The sequence below is a fragment of the Malus domestica genome, chromosome 09, assembly GCF_042453785.1.
Source record: "Malus domestica chromosome 09, GDT2T_hap1".
Lineage (NCBI taxonomy): Eukaryota > Viridiplantae > Streptophyta > Magnoliopsida > Rosales > Rosaceae > Malus > Malus domestica.
In genome coordinates, this window is record NC_091669.1 from 28,291,530 (window position 1) to 28,301,790 (window position 10,261).

Below are 10,261 nucleotides of genomic sequence, written 5' to 3' on the forward strand. Positions count from 1 at the left end.
GTCCTTGGGGTAACTATAGATCGTGCAATACGTATATCGGGGTCTGTGAGTGCGGCGGACCAGATTATCCTAAAGTGTGCTCCAATGCTACTGACTGCGCCGGAATTAATTTTGTATGTCAAGGGGGAAAGGTCGACTGTACTGTTGGTAGAAGATGCAGATGCGTCAAAGGTTAAACTTCTTCGATCTAGCTATTTATAAATTAGCCATAAGGGGCTAGGTATAATGTTGGACTTCCAAAATAAGCATGTACTAATCTTTTTTCTACAATAAAGAATTGAAATGAATAAAACGTTTTAACAATAAAATGTTGTTCATTAGTTCAGCTATGAATAATATATATGTACATGCATAGGTATTCAAACGCTAACCGATCAGTAACTTAATACGATGTTAATCACATTTGGGTCTAGTACACTATTATATCATGATTCAAAGCTATCTTGTTGTGAAATTTCAAACGGGTGGATATTACAATTCCAATGTATCTTGTTGCGAAACCGAAATAGAAAAATATGTATTCAAATGCTAACCGATTAGTAATTTAATATGAAGTTAATCACATTTGGGTCTAGTGCACTATTATATCATGATTCAAAGGTATCTTGTTGCGAAAGATCAAACGGGTGGAAATCACAATTCCAAGGTATCTTATTGCGAAACCGAAATAGTATAAAGTACTATAACATCAGTAAAAATCAAGAATAGCTGAATGGGTGTGTCATTCACGCATCCTTTTTTACTTTTCTAACACCCTAATTAATTTCTGTCCGTTGATTTTCTTCAATTCATCCGATTCGACAGTTAAAAATTAAAAAGGTGTGAGAGAAGTAAATAAGGTACCCTAACTGAAAAGCATTACATCACAAACCATCAATAAAACAGGTATGGTATGCTCATCAGACAATGGAACGAGCTCATGTAGAGATACCCTGACATGAACAGGCTAGGTGTATAAATTTACGTTGTTACTACTCTCGCCAGAAATTGGGAATTCGGCCAGGATTCTTCAACTCCTCGATGTGCCATCGTCCTTGCTCCATTTTCCGATCCAAGGATTCTTCAACTCTTCGCCGTGCCGCCGTCGTTGCTCTGATGTCTGATCCAAGGAAATATTCCGACTCTTTGAACTGAGATGAATCAAATGGTGGTAGCCTCGAGGAACGATTCCTTGCATGCCTTTGTCCTCTCGCCGGATCCTGGGATTTCTCGCCGAAAAACACAAACTTCTCGGTTTTGAATCAGCTTCATTTCTAAACCAATCACGACATAAATACATAAAATTGATCTACTCAACGCGAGGAATCCAATGGTAGTAGTCACACGAGACTTGCCTTCGTTGGAAACAGCGAGAAACTCGCCGAGAAAGTTCCTCCGTGTCGGAGCTCCTTGAATTGACATCTCAGGTTGAATTTTCAGGCAATGGAAGTTGGGAACAAACTCATGGGGAAGAAGAGATTACAACGGTTATAGTTGGGTGGCTTGGTTCGTCGGAGAACGGCGACGAAGCGTTCGTGTGGTCTAAAAGAAGAGGAAAGGGGAGAGAGAATGACGAGGGAGAAAAAATGTGTTGACTCCGGAAGAGAGGAGGAAGAGGAAAAAGAGGGTCGAGAAAGAGAGAGTTGATGGGTCTCAGTGGACCCAAAACTAAACGGGACCTCTCTCTTTCTTTTTGTTTGTTTTTTTTTTTAATAAACGATATTGTTCCATTAAGAGGAGGAAGTAGAGTTTAATCTCATAATAGTAATAATGTGGTTCAAATTTACTTTTGATGAGAATTGAATATAAGAGATCTCACTTACAAGTGAAGAGAAATATCATTAGACCGTAATATTAAATGACTAAATAGGAATAAAAATTTAAAATAAAGGAAATATCTAGAAGATACTACATTATGAGAATGCTCTTGAACTTTAAAGATCCAAATCTTCTTTTGAATTCTAAATTTTATTTTCGCTTCTGCCCACACGTTTGTATCGTGGAGTGCTATGATGATATTGCTAAGAGAATAGATCATTGGTGTCACAACCTCAAAGGTCAATCAAAGTCAACATTTTCCCTTTCAGAAGTATTTTGAACATTTCACTCATTTGGGGATTAAAATAGAGTAAGTTTTGGGACGTTTAGTAACAATTATTATGTATAATCACCAAATTGCATCTCAAACTTCACAATACTGACTAGAATTTCATTTTGGGCAAAGAATCAAAAGTGCTACAAATTCAGAAAACAATCATTTATTTTTTAGTTTTTTTGTTGTTTTGGAAAATTATTATAAGAACCCTTATTTTAACATTTTTTCTTCATTCACCCCTAAAAAATGTCCATGTATTTTAATTTGAAATTTAGCGCTCAATTGTTAATGAACGCTAGAATAATAAACATAAGTATTGCGAGGAATAACTTTTTCAATTAATTGACTGGAAAATTGGACAGCAATAACGGAAACCAGCGATAATTGAGGAATGGTCTAAATCAAACAAAAAGTATAAATATGGGGTGAACTATAAGCAAAATGTTTATGTGTAATTATTTAGGGCAAAGAAAATAGAAAATAATGAAGGTGGAATTAAACGATAACTACCCCTGCATACTTTCAAGCTTTTGACAACCTGTGAAGTAAATAGAAAAATAAAGGTATTTGTGCAGAACAAAACGTGCTAACGAGAGAGAAAGATGAAATTAAGACTCTAATAGAAGAGAGTCCAAACTTAATTTATGATATTTCGTTAATACTTTATTAATAACTTTCACCTTTAGCTAATTAGCTTATTGGAGAAAATCATTACATTGGCATTGTCCGTGGAGACAGATGAACTGTCCCGATGTGCATGAAAAATTAAGTTTGTCACAATCATTCTGATTGGAACACTGGAGACCATTTCGATTTGGCTGCAGGAGGCCAGAGTCTTGAACAGTTTTTGAGGATAGTTGGCACGAGCAATGGTTGTCAAAACAAAGTACGAAGCCTGAATGACATGGAAACGCTTTGCAGTCGGCATTGGAAGAACAGCGTTGCTCACTGATCCTGGCTGCCGAGAATAATGGTACACCTGAAAAATAGACAGAAACACACTCATAAAATGCTCCATTTAGAGATCTACCTTTACCGTGTAATTATACAAAGCAATAATACTGTTTAGATATACAAAATTAACCTTGTAATCGCCACTTCGAATAAATGTATGCATGAAGATAAATTAGCTAACTAGAGTGAGAAAATCCACAAGATGAAATGACCAGGAGGACGACCATCATAGCTGCTTGAGATGTAGGCTTCTCCATATTTTTTTGATATTTCTGTAACGCCTGGGATGATTTGATGCTGAATTCAAGGTTTGTTTTAATTTGCACTGTTGTATGTAGTGAGCCCTAGCTTAATGTGGGATCTATTTATAATACAGTTTTAGCGGTGAAGAGGATCTCAAAGTATCTGAGTGATGTAAGTGATTTCCAACTCTAGATTTGCTGTTCAGGAAATTAAAATCGATATTTACAACAATTTTATAGTTTGGAACTAAAAATCCTTAATTTCCATGTTTATTATCGTCAACAAGGAAATGTAGAATCTAAAATGGAAAAAGATTTCAAATTAATTTCGGAGTAATATATTTTTTTTATCTTAAATTCTATGTAAGTACTAAAGAGGATCTTGTTTGTAGAGGATGTTGGGAAGTTCAATTCACAATGTATTAAATTAGGGAAATTTTATTTAAATTCATCTAACCTATTTCTACACTCAACTTACTCTTTGCATTCATTTGATTTTTAACTAAACTATTAATTACGGGTAGGCAAGGGCCGGATGGGCCCAATTTTGAAGGGACTGGGCCGGACTCGGATGCAAAGGAGATGGGTCAGGCCAGGCCGGGGATAGCACATTCTAATATAGGAACCGGACCTAACCCGGCCCGGTTGAAACGGGCCAGTTCAAGCCGGGTCCACAAGTCCTTGGTTTTTTTTTTTTTTTGTTATATATATATATATATATATATATAAACTAACAATTGCACAGATTCATTGAATCCCAACCCCTCAACTCTTCCGGATCAACCCACTCACGCCGTCGTCGTCCTCTCCTTCGACCCTAAATCCCTCAAGCCCCTGGAGTCCCAATCCCAAGTATTCCGACCCTTCAACTCCTCCAGCCCGTGCCCAGCCCTAAATCAACCCGCTCACACTCTACTTCTACCCAGTCTGCTCTCTCTGGTTGGCTCCCTCCCACACATAGATGCTGAGTTGAAAATTCAGTTGCAAAAAATCAAGGACTAGTTGCTGAGCAACGAAACCTGATCTCTTCGCTCACCTGGACCCGATCGCATGGAGGTGAGAAACGGAGGAGGGACGGTCCACAGGTGGTGATGGTGCTCGTCGGAATGTGCACCACGGTGGTGGAGGTCACGGTGGTGTATAGGTGTTTGTGCTTCGGGAAGGAGAGTTGCAGAGATGGGGGTAGAAGAAACAAGGAAAGGAATGTGGGAGAAGTGAAAAGGGAGAAGGTTCGAGAGATTGGGGGTTGGGGAAACACGGGGAAGTGGGGGGGGTATGTGTGTGAGATGAAAATATGGAAATCAACGGTGGAAAGTGAGATTTGACAAACATGAAACCCTACCCAATTTTCTCAAGCTAGAAACCGGTCGGGTCGGGGGCTTGCTCCTTCCTATTTTTGAACCCGCCCTGCCCTACCAATTTTGGTTACCCGTCCCACCCCGCCCCGTTTTGTGTTTTGAAAATTTGAACCTACATCGTACCCATCCCGAACCACTAATACCCGCCCCGACCCGCGGGCCTAGGGCTCGTTTGCCCACCCCTACTATTAATATCTCTTTAAACCCTAATTTAATACCTAATATACCCCCATAAACCCAATTCAATATGTGGATTTATTTTTACACCCATTTCTTCAACAATTGCTTCATAAGTTAATATCTAAACAGGCTTGATCCTAAAGATAGGCATTCAATGGACCCATCATTCATGTGATTCAGTGGCTCCGAGACCACCTAAAGAGCAAGAAGAACCATGTTGAGATTCTTAATTCTAAACTTCAAGGTTACCTAGACACACAGGTACAATAAATGCTTCAAGCTCTTAGAATCTCACTCCTCTGCACCAGCAACCGGGCAGAGGATCGTCCCACAATGAAGGACGTGCTTGCATTGTTGAGAGAAAATCGACAAGATCAGGGCCCGTGAGAAGCGAGGTGCTTAAACCGGCTGCCAACGCCTTGAAGAATTCATCGTCTTATGTGAAGTGAAGTCCAGATATATGTAAAAAGAATTACCCCAAATTTGGATAAAACTTAATAAACACTAAACATTATTAATGATAGTAAATCATATTAGAGTCAAACTGCATTATAATTAAAGTGTGAAATCGTACTGAACTAGTACATGAAATTTTAAGAGAATGTAGGGAGAGAGAACAATATTGTTGTTATGAATAGAACATCGAAAAGATAAAATCAAAACTGGAAAGATGCACGAGATCAAACTGCGAAGTATTGTGATTATCGTGTTGGCAAATTAGGATCACTGCAGTGTACAAGCCCGGTACTACCACACTGATGTCCCCTCGAGCAGTCGACAAAAGAAATTGGGCATCAACCGACATAAATTGAGGTCCATGGGTGTCGAGAAATGCTTCGATGTTTTAATCATTTTCAAGATCCACAATATCATTAGTGGCTACATTCTCTAGCCCTCGAAGTTGCTTAAATTGATCCACTCGCCCCTGGTATTTTGAGTACAAGTTTTTCACTCTAATATCACTACTCGTTATGTAAGGATAAGCTTATCTAAATATGAGAGGGGATGTGAGGCTTTGAGAGGGTGAGGATCAGGCCTAAGGATTGGCCTCTCTCAATGAGGAGAGTGATGAGTCATTTTATAGAATAAGGGCTCCTCATTTATTACATATTTGCCCATTCCTTTATTACATAATTACATTTGAGTCCCCTAAGTATTTATACGAGATCTAAATACGGAGGCCCTAAGTATGGTATAAACAGTAGTCCCCCAAGTCTTCAGTCAAAAGAGTCTTTTGGCTGGCGACTTGAAATTCAGTCCATGTGTGGGCCGAAGTAACTAGATGTTATCTTGAATTGATGCTCGATATGAGGCGGTGCTCAATATGAAATGATACTCAACTAGAAGTAGCACATGTTGCGAGGTTGCTCTACTTATGGCTTATGTTACCTCGATTGGCTCGGCTTTGAAGGTGTGGGAGTCCCTTTTATAGAATAAGGGCTTGCTCCTCAATACATAAATGATGAGCTAGAGTTGATGCTCGCGGCGAGGCGGTTGCTCAGTAGGCGGCGATGCCCTCTAATGATGGTGAGGGAGTCCCTTTTATAGAATAAGGGCTCGCTCCTCAATACATAAATGATGGGTTATGAATGATGCTCATGGCGATGCAGTTGCTCAGTAGGCGGTGATGCTCTCTAATGATGATGAAGGAGTCCCTTTTATAAAATAAGGGCTCGCTCCTCAGTACATGAATAATGGGTGCTCTCTAATGAAAGTGAGGGAATCCCTTTTATAGAATAAGGGCTCGCTCCTCAGTACATAAATAATGGGCTAAGTCCCCCAAGTATTTCTCATGAGGCCCAGTTGAGGCCCAATATATGGTGTATAGTGTAGTCCCCTAAGTCTTCGGTCAATAGAGTTTGTTGGCTGGAGACTTCAAATTGAATCCATGTATGGGCCAAAGTGGCGGTTGTTCAGATGCGGTATTTGTATACCCTACACTGAAGCTTTGTAGGTGAAGCTTTGCAAGTGAAGCTTTTGAAGCTGGAGCTCTGTAAATGAAGCTTTTGAAGCTAAAGCTTTTGTAAATGAAGCTTTTGAAACTAGAGCTCTGTAAATGAAGCTTTTGAAGCTAGAGCTTTTGAAAATGAAGGTTTGGAAGCTGATGGACATGAGTGATGCTCATGAATGTTTATGTTGATTGACATGAGTGATGCTCATGGATGTTGACATGAGTGATGCTCATGAATGTTAACATGGGTGATGCTCATGAATGTTGCCATGAATGAATGTTTATGTACGATTGACATGAGTGATGCTCATAAATGTTAACATGGGTGATGTTCATGAATGTTGCCATGAATGAATGTTTATGTACGATTGACATGAGTGATGCTCATGAATGTTTATGTATGATTAACATGAGTAATGCTCATGTATAATTTTGAAGTACTGGACGTACTTTTGATCACCTAGTTGGTGATAATAGTGGCAGGTTGCCGAATAATTTTGGAGTACTGGGCGTACTTCTGTGATGCGTGAATTTCTTGACACACAAATTAAACCCTCTTTTTGACAATTGTAGTATAGATGTAAGTAGGGTATCGTTCTAGGCCGGGGATTAGGAGGGATTGCTAATCTATTCTAAATTAATTTAAAAATATTAAATAAGACTCAAGGACACAAAACTAGGCTAAAAACTCTAATAACTCGAAACACACTTAGGATAACTCAAAATAATGAAAACAATCAAATTAGACACTAGGAACTGCAATGGATGGAAATTAAATTAAAAGACTAACAATAAAGAAAACTAAATAAATAATATAATTTAATAATGGATGGGTGTTTGGTTTTGATGAAAAGTAAATTAAACTTAATTAAATTACAGAATTGACAAAAACATGAAATTAAGGTAAAATGATAAATGACGGACTAGCTAGAGGGTTCTTCTCCACACATGTTATACTTGCATACAAAATGATTTCCAGTTGTTCTTTTAATAAATTGTGAATTTCAATACTCCAGATTAACCGTGAACAGCACTTTTTTAATCTTCAAGTTTTCCTTAAGTTATTGAATTGGACGGGAAAACGCATACAACAATTCAAAACATTCTTCAAAAGTCCCCTACGTGAAAAGCACAATAGAGATACAATCAAAGATCATAAAACTTTGTGAAAACTATAAGCATTGACGAGGCATTCGTAACTATGAAAAGCATGATACTCTTGCCAAGAATTTACTTAACGTGATTGTGACTAGCAACCTTTACTACTTGTGAAAATAAGTTCATAACGATTAGGTGAAATTCACTTATATTCTAGCATCAAATTCATGCATGTAAATTAAGCGTGCACTCTCAACCAACATACACAAATCAGTTTTTATACGAACGGATAAGTAAATTGAAATCACAACTTATGAAATCACAACCGAAGGTAATCAATTCATATTACAGATATAATCATGGCTTTGAATTAACCTCTAGCCAAAATCAATTTATTTACACATTATTAAAAATAGAAATAAAAGAGAAGTTTGGAAAAATTAAACCGAAAGATAAAGGAGTTTTGCTCTGTCCTTTCCGAGGTGTGCTGCGCAGGCAGCTTTCTCTCCGTGCCGAGGCTCTCCTCTGCCTCTCTCTGCAAAGCCCTGCTATATTTCTATTCTTTTTCGCCCAAAACAGCCTTTGACTTCTCTCCTTCTGACTTCATGTCTTCTCTTTTTTTATTTTCTTTTTCTCCCCGATGCTGCTCTCTCTGCACGTCCTCACCTCTGACTTCTTCTCGCTGACCCCGTGCTGCCAAAGGCAGCTCCCTCTCTCGTCAGTCACCTCTCCACTCTCACGCTGCCCAAAAGGGCAGCTCCCTGTGCTCACCCTGTCCCTTGCGTCTCTGCGAGCTGCCCAAAGGGCAGCTCCCCCCTCTCCCGCTCTCCAGACCCCCAGCTGCCAAAGCAGCTCCCTCTCTCGTCATATGTTGTAATATATTATATATGAATGGTAGTGCTTTGCCTATAAACCAAATGATGAAAAGCAGGAGCACCGAAAACTCCTAGTGGAAAGGCATCTTTTAGCTGGACATCTTCATTTCCATTCCTGCTGTCCAATTCTTTCCCTGCGTCAGTCCCGCACTCCTCACCTCTTATTCTTTTCTTTTCTTTTGTTTTTGCCATCATGCACTCCTTCCTTTTCTTCTTTATTTTCTCCTTCTTTGCCGTTCCTTTCTTCTTCTACAAAACATGAATCATGATGATGTTTCAAACATCATCATGACTTATCATTATTATTATTTTTATTTTTTAATTTAATTTAAAAGCTGATCTACACAGACAGTTTTGACAAATTTATTACATAAAATTTCACTTGTTCTATTTTTATTTTCTTTGCATAACAAATCCTATAAACACAAAAATAACGTAAATAGCTCAAAAATATAAGGAACTAACTAAGAAAAGACGAGTGAATTCGAAGTAAAAATATATATAAATATGATTCGATCAAATACCCCCATACTTAGCTTTTGCTAGTCCTCGAGCAAAACAAAGAAAACATGAAAAAGTACTAACATGAAAAACATTAGTTTCCCCCTATGTGACCTTCATAGAATTTCATTTGAGAACACAAATCATCAAGAACCATAGCTAGCACCAAACAAGTTAAATCAAGTTCATCTTCCTTATTCAAATATTAGCAGTAATCTTTGAATCATCCTTGAAGGGTAGTGTGTGAGATAGCCATGCTAATGCAATTTCAAATTTTTATTTTTAAAATCATCATATGCAAACTAGTAACCTTCTCACGGGATAAACACTCAATCACATATGTGTTTAGTTTTAATGTGTTTCGCTCAAAGAATCAAATGTGAAATTTCTACCATAAGCTTGCATAAAGATCACTTCTCCACAGTCATAATTGCAAAACTTAAATCAAGAGGACTTTTATTGGATGTAATGAGGCTTAGGGAGAGGGTTATTGAAACGAAAGAATAGGAAAACACAAGTTCCAAGCTACATTGCAAGCAATTCTTTTCTTTAGATTTATAAAAACTCAAGCTCTCCAACGATTCTTCTGAAACCTCCAACCACACCCTTAAACTGAAACTTTAAAAACTTTTTATTTTCTTTGTATACAATCCTTCTTTTTCTTTTCTTTTTTTTTTTTTTTTTTTTTTTTTTTTTTTTTTAAATACAAACATGAAATACCCCCACACTTATTCTTTTGCCAAACACCTTCAAAGTACTTCACAAACGTTTCTCATAAGACAATCTCGCATTGCTCGCTTGGAAAGGGTAATGAAAAATGTTTCAGGTATAAGGGTAGACATATCTGGTGATAAGAAATAAAAGGTTCAACATACACAGCTCAAATTGGCAAACTAATGATATCATTTTTCTTTGGGAAACATGGTTATTTGGGCCATAGTGGTAAACCTAATGCCTCTATCATTTCCAAGTTCATGCAATCAATGACAAACAATTCGAAAGATCGTTACGCAAGTTCTAGAGATGTA

The 10,261-nt window shown here is 37.9% G+C and overlaps 1 long non-coding RNA gene across 1 annotated transcript; it reads right to left on the reverse strand.

The window, feature by feature from the left end:
• Positions 1–627: 627 nt before the first annotated feature.
• On the reverse strand, positions 628–1,611 carry LOC139188218 (uncharacterized). Its single transcript, XR_011571510.1, has 2 exons — positions 1,335–1,611; positions 628–1,253 (listed from the first exon to the last, which is right to left on the reverse strand). It is a non-coding gene; the product is annotated as an uncharacterized lncRNA (long non-coding RNA).
• Positions 1,612–10,261: the final 8,650 nt, after the last annotated feature.